Source organism: Leopardus geoffroyi, chromosome B1 (assembly GCF_018350155.1).
Source record: "Leopardus geoffroyi isolate Oge1 chromosome B1, O.geoffroyi_Oge1_pat1.0, whole genome shotgun sequence".
Classification (NCBI taxonomy): Eukaryota; Metazoa; Chordata; class Mammalia; order Carnivora; family Felidae; genus Leopardus; species Leopardus geoffroyi.
In genome coordinates, this window is record NC_059327.1 from 192,498,875 (window position 1) to 192,509,148 (window position 10,274).

The 10,274-nt window shown below is 42.2% G+C and overlaps 1 long non-coding RNA gene across 1 annotated transcript in view; it reads left to right on the plus strand.

Moving 5' to 3' along the window:
• LOC123596138 overlaps positions 1–7,991 on the plus strand; it is a 50,767-nt gene extending 42,776 nt beyond the window's left edge. The window contains exons 3-4 of the long non-coding RNA XR_006711552.1: positions 4,992–5,083; positions 5,735–7,991. This is a non-coding gene — a long non-coding RNA (uncharacterized LOC123596138). The remainder of the gene's footprint in view (positions 1–4,991; positions 5,084–5,734) is intronic.
• Positions 7,992–10,274: the final 2,283 nt, after the last annotated feature.

Here is a 10,274-nt window from a genome sequence, read left to right on the forward strand (position 1 = left end):
ATAGATGTGAATATTTATCAAGCCTCCTAAGGGGGAGAGTTTTCTAAGCTTAGAATTGATGGAATAAATCACTAAGGATGTGATTGATAGATGTGACTACATAAAAATTTAAAACTTTTATACATCAAAAAAAAAATCACCAAGATTAAAAAGCAATCAACAAAACTAGAGATGATGCTGTAGGAAGTTTGACAAAGGGTAACTTCTTGTAATAAATGTAAAACTCATATAAATTCAATAACACAAATACCAGGACCCCAGGAAATACACGGAGAAAGGATATAAATAGGCAAAACACAAATATCAAGTATGTTGGTAAATGACGGCACACATTTTTTTTTTTAAACTTCCCTGAGTAACCAAATAAATGCAAATGAAAACAATAGTGAGGGCTTATTTTCCCCTTTCAAAAATTCCCCATCCAAATAGCTGGTGTTTAAAACAAAATAATGGTCCCTAATGTTGATAAGGTGTAGTAAAATAATCACTTTCATTCATTGATTAAGAGAAAGTTAACAGATAACATCCAGCTTTAAAAAAAATCCCTTAAAATAAAAATTTATATTGCAAATAATTGGTGGGCTGACTTTACGTGATGAGACTTCAGAGTGGTTTAAAAAATGTCTGTTTTTCAATTTTTTTCCTACTTTAAATTTTTTTTAATGTTTATTTATTTTTTGAGAGAGAGAGAGAGAGTGTGGGAGCGAGCATGAGTGGAGGAAGGGCAGAGACAGAGGGAGACACAGAATCCGAAGCAGGCTCCAGGCTCTGAGCTGTCAGCACAGAGCCCCATGTGGGGCTCAAACCCATGAACTGTGAGATCATGACCTGAGCCGAAGTCAGACAACTGACTGAGCCACCCAGGTGCCCCTACATTTTATAGAACATCGTCATATATTGCTTTTACTCAAAAGAAGTCATAGTCTCATCAAGTTCGGCTCTGTGATGCCATGGAAACGTCAACCAGCTTTTTTTTTTTTTTTTTGTGAATGCCAGTTCTAATACAGTTATATCATTTTTTCTTTCTTAGAATCAAAGCTCTAGATCCTTCTATGCATTGTACTATAACCCTCCTTTCTTGCCATCACTATGGACAGTCTTTGCTGACAATAGTCACACCCAAGAAAGAAAGAACATAAAGAGCCTTATGTTAGTTTAGATCAACTTGTGCTGCCAAATATATAGGAGGAAACTGGGTTTTAGAGATGATTGAATTTTGAAATCAAGGGTAAGAAATCTTGTGTAAGAAGGATAGTCAGTTTTTTTTGTTTTGTTTTGTTCTAATAGTGAAGGTAATAGGTAGTCATTGAGAGATTCTGTTCAAGGAAGTGATACCATCTTGTTGGGTGGTAGAAAAAATTGTGTGCCACCTTTGTAGAGGGTGAATTAGGGGAAGGAGCCAAAAGCTTCTTTGATTTTCCCTGAACCCTCCTCCTGACCCTGTTGCTGTCTTTGAACCTCCTTTTGACAGTTTTTACTCTTTTTATCACCATCTGGAGCTCTCCTTCCTGATCTGTACCTTGCTCTCTTTGTAGGCACACTGGTCCTCCTTCCCAGGGGAGTGAGTTTCCATTCATCTTAAGTCCCATTTGCCCCAGAGACTTCCCCTGCGTGCATTGAGAAGCCCCTGCCTTTCTTCCTCAGTGTCCACACTTCTTGTTCATACTGCCGGCCATCTGCCTGTGGCATTCAGAGCTTTAGTTTTCTCTAAGAGAAAGAAGAGGTCGTCCGCAGGTGAGGAAACGATGGCCCAGAGAGGGGTGTGAAAGAGCAAGTTGGCATCCAAGATGGTTCTAGAACCCAGCTGCTATGGATTGAATTCTTGTGTTCCTCCACAAGCCACACATTGAAGCCTAGTCCCCAGTGTGACATTATTTGGAAGCAGGGCCTTTGGGAACTAATTAGGTCATGCGGGTGGAGCCCTCATGAAAGAGATTAGTGCCCTTAAAAGAAAAGTCAGAAGAGACGTGGTTACTCTCTATGCCTTGTGAGGAAGATGGCTATTCGCAATCCAGGAAGAGTTCTTACCAGAACCTGCCCATGCTGGCACACTGATCTCAGACTTCCAGCTTCTAGAACTGGTATAAATCCGTGTCTGTTGTTCAAGTCCTGTGTTCTGCAGTATTTATCGTAGCAGCCTGAACTGACCAAAACATCAGGTCTCCTGGACCCTCCTTTGCAATCCTTTCCCCTGCCCTGCTGTTGGTGGGCTATGGCATTCTAAGAGTTTGGTGTGTATCTTGGCTGTCTTTTCTTTTTGAGGGACAATTTGAAGGCAGAATTTGGTGGTATCTTTTTTATATTACTCTTTACAATGCTTGACAAGATGCCGAAGAAATGATGATTTAGATTCTAGGTTAACCTTTTATACTGGATCAGTATTTAAGAGCTAGAGTCACTATTTCATTCTTAACCAAAGATGTTTTTGATAGACAATAGTATGGTTATTGTTGTTTTGGGTTAATTATTTTACAACTTGCGATTGCATTTTACCAGCCGAAGAGAAGATGGCTGGCATAATAGGAACTGACCGCCGAGGAAATGCAACCTAGCTCTTTATTATTTTTCAAACTTTGATCCTGAATCTTCCTTTCCTTTAACCATGAGAAGAAGACAATAGGAAGAAAGCTTGTGTGATGCTTACAAAACAGCATATTACCTAAAGAGCATTATTTAAATAAGATATTCCCTTTTGCCAAGCGTTTTAATAAACATTCAGCGACTTGATGGAGATGTTAAAAAGAGGAAAGAGAAAAATGCCAATCTATAAACAGATTTCAAACACCTTAAGCAGTATACCTCTTTCCCCCCACCTCCCCAACTATTTTATTCTCTTTTACTCCCTCAATTTTCCCTGGGCATTGAAAAAGGAATTACTCCCACAATACTTTGCAACGGATACATATGAGCTATTCTGAAGTATATTTCAGGTGGTCTATAAATAGCCCACTGGAGCAGCATGGTGCTGCTGCTGGGAGACAGGACAGGAAGGCAAAATTCAGAAATCAGCAAAGCCTGTCAGAATGTTTCAGGGGGAGGAGTTTGATCCATTTAGGCCTTGTGATCTTTCGTGTTGGATCTGACTGTTGGGGTTTGCTGGTGTGGCTGTTGGGGCTCGCTGGATGCCTGACTTATGATCACAGATGGTTTCTCTGGATGTGGAAGACTGGATCTTAGTGCTGCCACATGACCTTGGGCATGTAAGCCACAGTTTCTTCACGTGGCAAACGTATACACTTGCATCAAAAGATTGTTCCAAAGTCTAAACCAGATGAAATGGAACTATATAGTGATACACCCAGCACATAGAAAGAAATTCTCAACAGATCTTGGCCTAATGAGGCCTCATACCTAGTGGGAAAGCGTGGTCTTTGGACTCAAGAGTCTTGGATGCAAATCCCGCTCCCTCTCATTTACTCAAGGGGTAAACCAGAGTAAGTTACTTAATATTTTTCTGGACTCAGTTTCCTCATCTATAAAATGATGATAGCAAGTTGATGACATAATGATGCTAAGGGTTCAACTTTATTTATTAAAGAAATGTTAAGTTCATAGTGTCAACTAAGTACTGTTGTGGGCTCTGGGGATAAAATAGTGTGTACAACTTATTCCTTGACCTTAAGGTGCTCAGATACTCACTCTGGGGGCAGATAATTGCAATATAGATATTGTACCAACTATAATTATATTATATATATAATTATATATTATATTATATATATTATATTATAATATATAATATATATAATATAATATAATATAATATAATATAATATATAATTATATTAGAGTGTGATAAGCACCCTGTTGGGTAAGGACAAGATTCAAATGGGAACACCTATTGAGGAAACTAATCTAGAGTTTGGGAGTTATAGAGAGCTTTTTAAAAGAAGTGGTGTCTCAGAACCTTCACTGAAAAAAGAGTGAGCTGGTTGACATGTGCCTGGAAAGAGCTGATTATGCATAATCATTATCTAAAATATTTTATATTTCTCACTTCATCCTCACGGCGATCCTAAGACGGTCTTACTATTACCCCAATTTTACAGAGGAGGAAACTAAGGACTAGAGAGCCATGTACAGATTTACTCTAGAAGGCAGTTTTTGGAGTCTTTGTAGAGTTCACCATATTCTCTTTCCTCTAGAAATGCCCTCTCTTCACTCCCTGTGCACACAGAGGTGTCTCTAGCAATGCGTCTCCACCATATATACCCATTCTGATCCACAGTCTATTAGACCAAAGATGAATCTGACCAAAGGTTGGCCACATACATTACCTTACGATTCTATGATGCCAAACTATTATTATGCTTAATAAGATAAGTGAGGCAATATACATATTAGCTTGAAACATAACCTCAAAAAATAATGTATTTAAAATATGTGCAATAGCTGGCACATAATAGATAAAATGAAAGCCAGTTCTTTTTTGCTCATATCCTTTGTTCAGTAGAGTCACAAATGACATGCTGACTTCAGTCTAACACCAATATGCTCAACATGCTAGGGTCATGTTTTTCCTCACTCATGCTCCCCATTCAGATTTAAGCTCTTTACATTCCAAAATATCTCCCCCCAAAGCAATTCCTCCTTTATTCAATAAGCCACTCACATGGAACTAGTTGATTAAATAATAGCTTCTAGAATTTTCCATGGATGGCAATGGAAGTTCCAGATGACCATCTCTTGTCTATTTCTGTGTACAGTTAGAGAAGAGTGAGAAGGAAAATTTATTTTACCAAGAAAATAATAACTTGGTAATGCAAATTCAAAAAAGCCCTAAATTATACTTGAACTAAATTAATCTATATGAATTAGACAGATATTTAAATTGTTTCCTTTGTATGAATTTCATTATAGTCACCCTAAACATCCTGCTGTGTGGGGTGTCAAGTGGTTCATGAATAAAGCCGAAATGCCAAAATTAATAGCACAGCTGTGTGTAGAGCAGAATCTGAGCTTTAACTTCTTTATGATTTTCCTTCTTGCAGATGAATATTGTCACACATATTTTACATTTGAGCAAAGGATTTGAGGAAGATGAACCTTCAGATATACAGCAAGTGGTGCAGTAGGTGCCAGGGTAACATTAGCACAGGTGGGAGAACGTTATCAGCTTCCAGATTGAATGGAGACCATCTTTCCTTCACAGCCCGCTCAGCCCCACTGCTCTGAGCATGCTCTGTTGTATCTTGTTATTGGCAAAGCTGCATGTGAACTTCAAGCTGCAACAGGCAGCCATGGAGCTAGAGACCGCATGGCTCCATGCAGTGTCTAGATTCTTTGACAGTACAAAGACATCTGGGTTAGTCCACACGAGGGTATCAAAACCCCGCCCCAAATGAAGGCCCCAGTGGGCCTGATACAGTGAAAGTCCCTGAGTGGACTTTCAATCCCTGGGAGCTGTGTACAAAGCCCATAGTATCATTTCTTCCAGGCCTATGTCCTTGTAGCTTCCTCAGAACAATAATACAATGTCTTTCCCCTACGGGGTGCGGGAGCTGGCATAAGGCTTCTATCACTTTGGTTTTTAAGATTAAAACTCTCTACAGCACCCACATATCCAGATTAATAGAACAGCCAATACCCCCTCCTTTACTACCCTGAATTATCCAAGAATTTTAGCGTTTACATAGTTCAAAAGATCCCATCCTGCCCCTTTCTTGAAGGGGAAACTTGGCAATCTCATAAACCCATCTTCAGCCCCTGTTTTCTCTTCTCATTGCTTTTGTAGCTGTCATGTAGCCTTGATCTTGAAAACAGAAGACTATGCCCAGTTATGTGCCCTCTAGGGGTCATACTTTTCTTCCTGAATCTCCTGTGCCGCTCTGGGCATCAGGCCATTTCATCCGGTGATAGGGCATCTCCAGGAGGAAAGGGGAATCTCTCCCCAAAATGCTGTCTCTGGGCTCCCGAGTTCCCAGCAGTGTAACAGAATGTGGACAAGATGCTCCAGCAGTGAGTGGGAAAGGACCTTTCAGCCACCTCAGAGTTGCATCAGCCAAGGATTCTCTGAGTCAGCACTGGCCTGGACTCTGACGTTATAACTCTCGATTGTCTCCAATCTGACACCAGCCCATCCCCAGGATGGCTGTGTAAGACACTGGTTCTGGAGCCCGTGACCTCAGGGGCCCTGACACTATTCCCCTTCTACCTTCACACTTCTGCCTTGGAAGCAATGCCTTGAAGTCCTTCCTCCTTTCTTTCCAAGTCTCCATCCATTTCCTGTCACAGAAGGAATGACAACTGCTTTCAAGAGTCCAACACTGTTCAGTCACATGCCAATAGCAATGGAAAGAATGATACCGAACATAGGGTCCACGCATACAGTAGATTTTCTTAGTGTAATTTTATAGATGAGGACACTGAGGCTTAGAGAGGCTAAGTGACTTGCTCAAGGACACACAGCTGAGCCAGAGATAGATCCCAGGTCTGTCTGATTCCCAACTAATGAATCTGTAGGTATGAGCATTATTTTGGGAATCATCAGCTGGAACAGAAAGGACAGGAAGGAATGAATGCATTTGGGTGCACAGGTTGTGATACTAGTGACTCCATCAGGGATGACCCAGAACCCAGGCAAAAATCCATCCAGAACAATTTATGGAACTGCATTTTCTAGGAACCCTCTGTCTGTCTAGGTCCTTCTATTTACTTCCTCCCTTGGTTCCCTTCCTGTCACGCATAAGGCCAAGATATCAGGTCCCTGTGATACATTAGGTGGGGTCTCTGTCCTTGTAGATGCTGCCACTGATTGGACCCTGAGGGGCAGAAATGGGAACTTCCTGGGGTCCAGAGCTTAGTAGGTACCAGCCCGTTATAGTCTCTTAATTACTGTTTTTTACATGGATGTTCACTAGACATGTTCAACATGACACCTGCTATTCAGTCCCACCCACAACAGGTCACTCTGACATAGTTCCTTAAATAAAGAGTTGCTACTTACTAGATTGGTAGTAAATATTTGACTTGAAGGCAGCCAATTCGTAGGCTGGCCACTGAGCCATAATGAAGATTGGCCTGAAAAATAAGGGCAATGGTAATCAGCTAGAATAGCCAGATTTTCTCCTTTTGGAATGTCACTCAGAAAATACAGAAAGCAAGCCAGTTTGTCAGAGAACAAGAAGACATAAATAGAAGGAGAGAACAAACGGAAAAATCCCAGCATTGGTGATGCCTTGAATTGAAGACAACAAACTGGCTTCTTTTGTGATCCAGTCTCTTTTGTTGACTGTGCGTCCTGACAATAAATGTTTATTTTTTGAGACAGCTTAAAAGAGTCTCTGTTTCTAACAAACCCCAAAGAACTCTTTCTGAGGTGGGTAAGAGACAGTTCTGTTTTGGGGGTGCTGGCTTCTCACTAACACATAATTTACTACTCCTACCTTGGCCTCGCCTGACTCTGTGCTTGGTTCTGGGTCAGGTTGGTATATTTTCTTTCCAGATCCCCTTGTGCTGTTCTTGGCCTCTTCCCAAGGTAGGGCAGGTAGCTCCATGGCCTCCTTCAGCATGGAGGCCTGCCAGGTCCTAACGTGGGGGCACCACCCTCCAGGGATGGATGCTGCATCACTGGACAGTAGAGAATGTTAATAAGAGCCACTTCCTACTACCTGTTCCGTCATGGTTTTCTCTTTACAACGCTTCCTCTGACAGCCTGAGTTTGTTTCTTCCTCTGGGGCTGCTGCTCTGGAAGCCACCTATCTGTCTCAGGTCTGGGGCCCTCTTGTTTATTTGGCTTTCTCTCTGGGTCTCACCTGGCTTCCAGTTTCCTGTGTCATCCTTTGGTCCATCCAAGATCTCCCTGGGGACACCAGCCACATCAGCAAAAAGAAAATGAAGTGAGCAGGGAGACTGACCCCCTAAAACTGCATGATGAAGGGATTTGCAAACCTTGTGTATTTTGGAAGATTCCATTCCTAGAGACTGGCGTAACTCTCTGGTTAATTTAAAACCTAAGTAGGGGGTGAAGACTATTTTCTAGAGCATTCTGTTCTAAAAGCCAAACCCCTTGCCTAAAGTCACACAGCAGGGTAGTTTCAGATCCTCTAAAGAACCCTGAAATCCTGACCCCTGCTGCATTGCCTATCACAGACCTTTCCTGAAGTGTTTTATTGAAGGTGTAAGCCACAAAAAGAATCAGTTTAGTGAGGTTGTTAAGGAGGGAGGAAGGGGAGGTGTGTTTGTACAAACTGTGTGCCACATGTGTTATTGATACTTCCTCATGTAATCACCCCATGATATGCTTATTATTGTGCCCACTTAATAAAAAATAAAACTGAGGCTCAGGGAGGTTGGGTAATGACAACGATCATGGCTATCACTTACTGAGCACCTGCTATATGCTAGTTCCCAGTGACGTGCAGATACTTCTCAACCCTGCTCACAACAGCCCTTTCAGGTAAATACTATCACTAAGTGAATTCCCTAAGGACACACAGCTTGGATTTGAATCAGGTCCTATCACCCTGACAGCTGCCTTTGAGCTGAAGCAGATGTTCTTAGAGAAAATCAAACTTTTATGTAAAAATGTGTGGGAAACTTTACTGAACTAGCATCAAGTATGCAAACATGTTAACTGCATTTGTATCTTAGGAAAACAAACAAAAATCTCTGATAGGTGGATTGGCAAGGTTTATTTCACGTTTGTTTCCCTGGTCCAGTTAGCTGGTAGGGTTTAACAAGTGTTATTGAATGGATAAATGAATGAATATCAGGTATTTCTATTGCACTGTCATGAACTGAGTTTGTGACTTTGAGCAATGACTTGGTTTCTCTGAGCCTTTACTTCCTACTTGCAAAATGCAGGGGAGAAAAAGAAAGAGGCATGAAGTCCTAACCAGTCAGCTTAACTTCTGTGCTGAATTTTTGGGAGGGCCTTGAACCACCACCTTGGGGCCTTCAGAGTGCTGGGGGAAGAGTGCAAGGTCTGAGCCCACTCTTTCAGAGTAATATTCCCTTTTACACCAGGTCTTGTCAGGAATCACTCCTTAGGAGTCAAGCTGGTGTTAACTAGGTGGGACCATGATCTTTATTCCCTGGTAATTGGCCTACAAATATGTTATGGCACATTGCAAAATGAACTTTGTAGTTGGAGTTAAAGTTGCTAACCAGCTGATCCTAAAATTGAAAGACTGTTCTGGATTATTCAAGTGGCCCAGATGTAGTCCCATGGGTCTTTATAGTCAGAGGAATAAAATGAAACAGTTAGTTAGAACTTGTAAAAGATAAGGAGGCAGAAGAGATAGAAAGGATACACCTTGATGAGAACCACACCCACTGTTGCTGGCTTTCAAGATGGAAGAAGGGGCCATGGGCCAAGGTATACAGGCAGTCTCTAGAAGTTGTGAACAGCTCCTGGAAGGTAGCCAGCAGGGAAATGGAAAGCTCAGGTCTACAACTGCACAGAACTAAATTCTGCCAATAACTGAATATCCTAAGATACAGATTCTCCCTTGGCCTCCAGAAGGGAATACAGGTCAGCAAGATGACCAAATGGGACATCCTTCACAGCTATCTTACCCTTAACAAGAGCAATTTGGCCTCCACCTATGGACAAAAGTGCCTTTGTGGGAGGTTTGGGATTCAGGTAAGAGACGGTGAAACTCTGGTGCAGTCCAAGACCGAGAAGAGCCACTTTGGGAAGGCAGGCCTGCACCCAGGTGGCTAACTCACTGATTATGGTCTGGGCTGCAGATCCAGAAATAGCTTCATACCCCTGAGGACTCAGCTACAACCCTATTTGGCTTTGGTTCTGTCATCAGCACCATTTGTCAAGGGAAAAGTCATGCCATGCATTGGGTGATAGACATATAGACCTCAGTCTCAGCTGTGGACTCTCAAGTCACCCATAAACCAGTTGTAGCCCCTCTTGGTCACAGTCTGGGAATCCCTGAAGGTATGCCTGCTAAATTTGGTCAGGATATGGATTCTGAAAGGGTCCTATAACTGAACTCCCACCCATCCCAGTCACAGTTCATGAATAGTCCTGCTGGCACAGAGACCCTGCAGGTGACACTCCTATCTGCACCCCCAGAGATGCTGAAGAGGCCCTCTACTTGACTCCAATCCCCTTAGAGCTGCAGGATATGAGCAGGACTAGCACTAGTCCTGAAGGCCCTGAAAAGACCCTAAACTTGACTCTAGCCCTTTTTGCCACGGTCAGGGACAAGTCCGGTCCACTCAGGGGACCTGGCAAGAGACATGGCCATCCATTCTGCCAGATGAGATGAAAGCAGTAATCAAAACCCTTCCAACAAAGAAAAGCCCAGGACCAG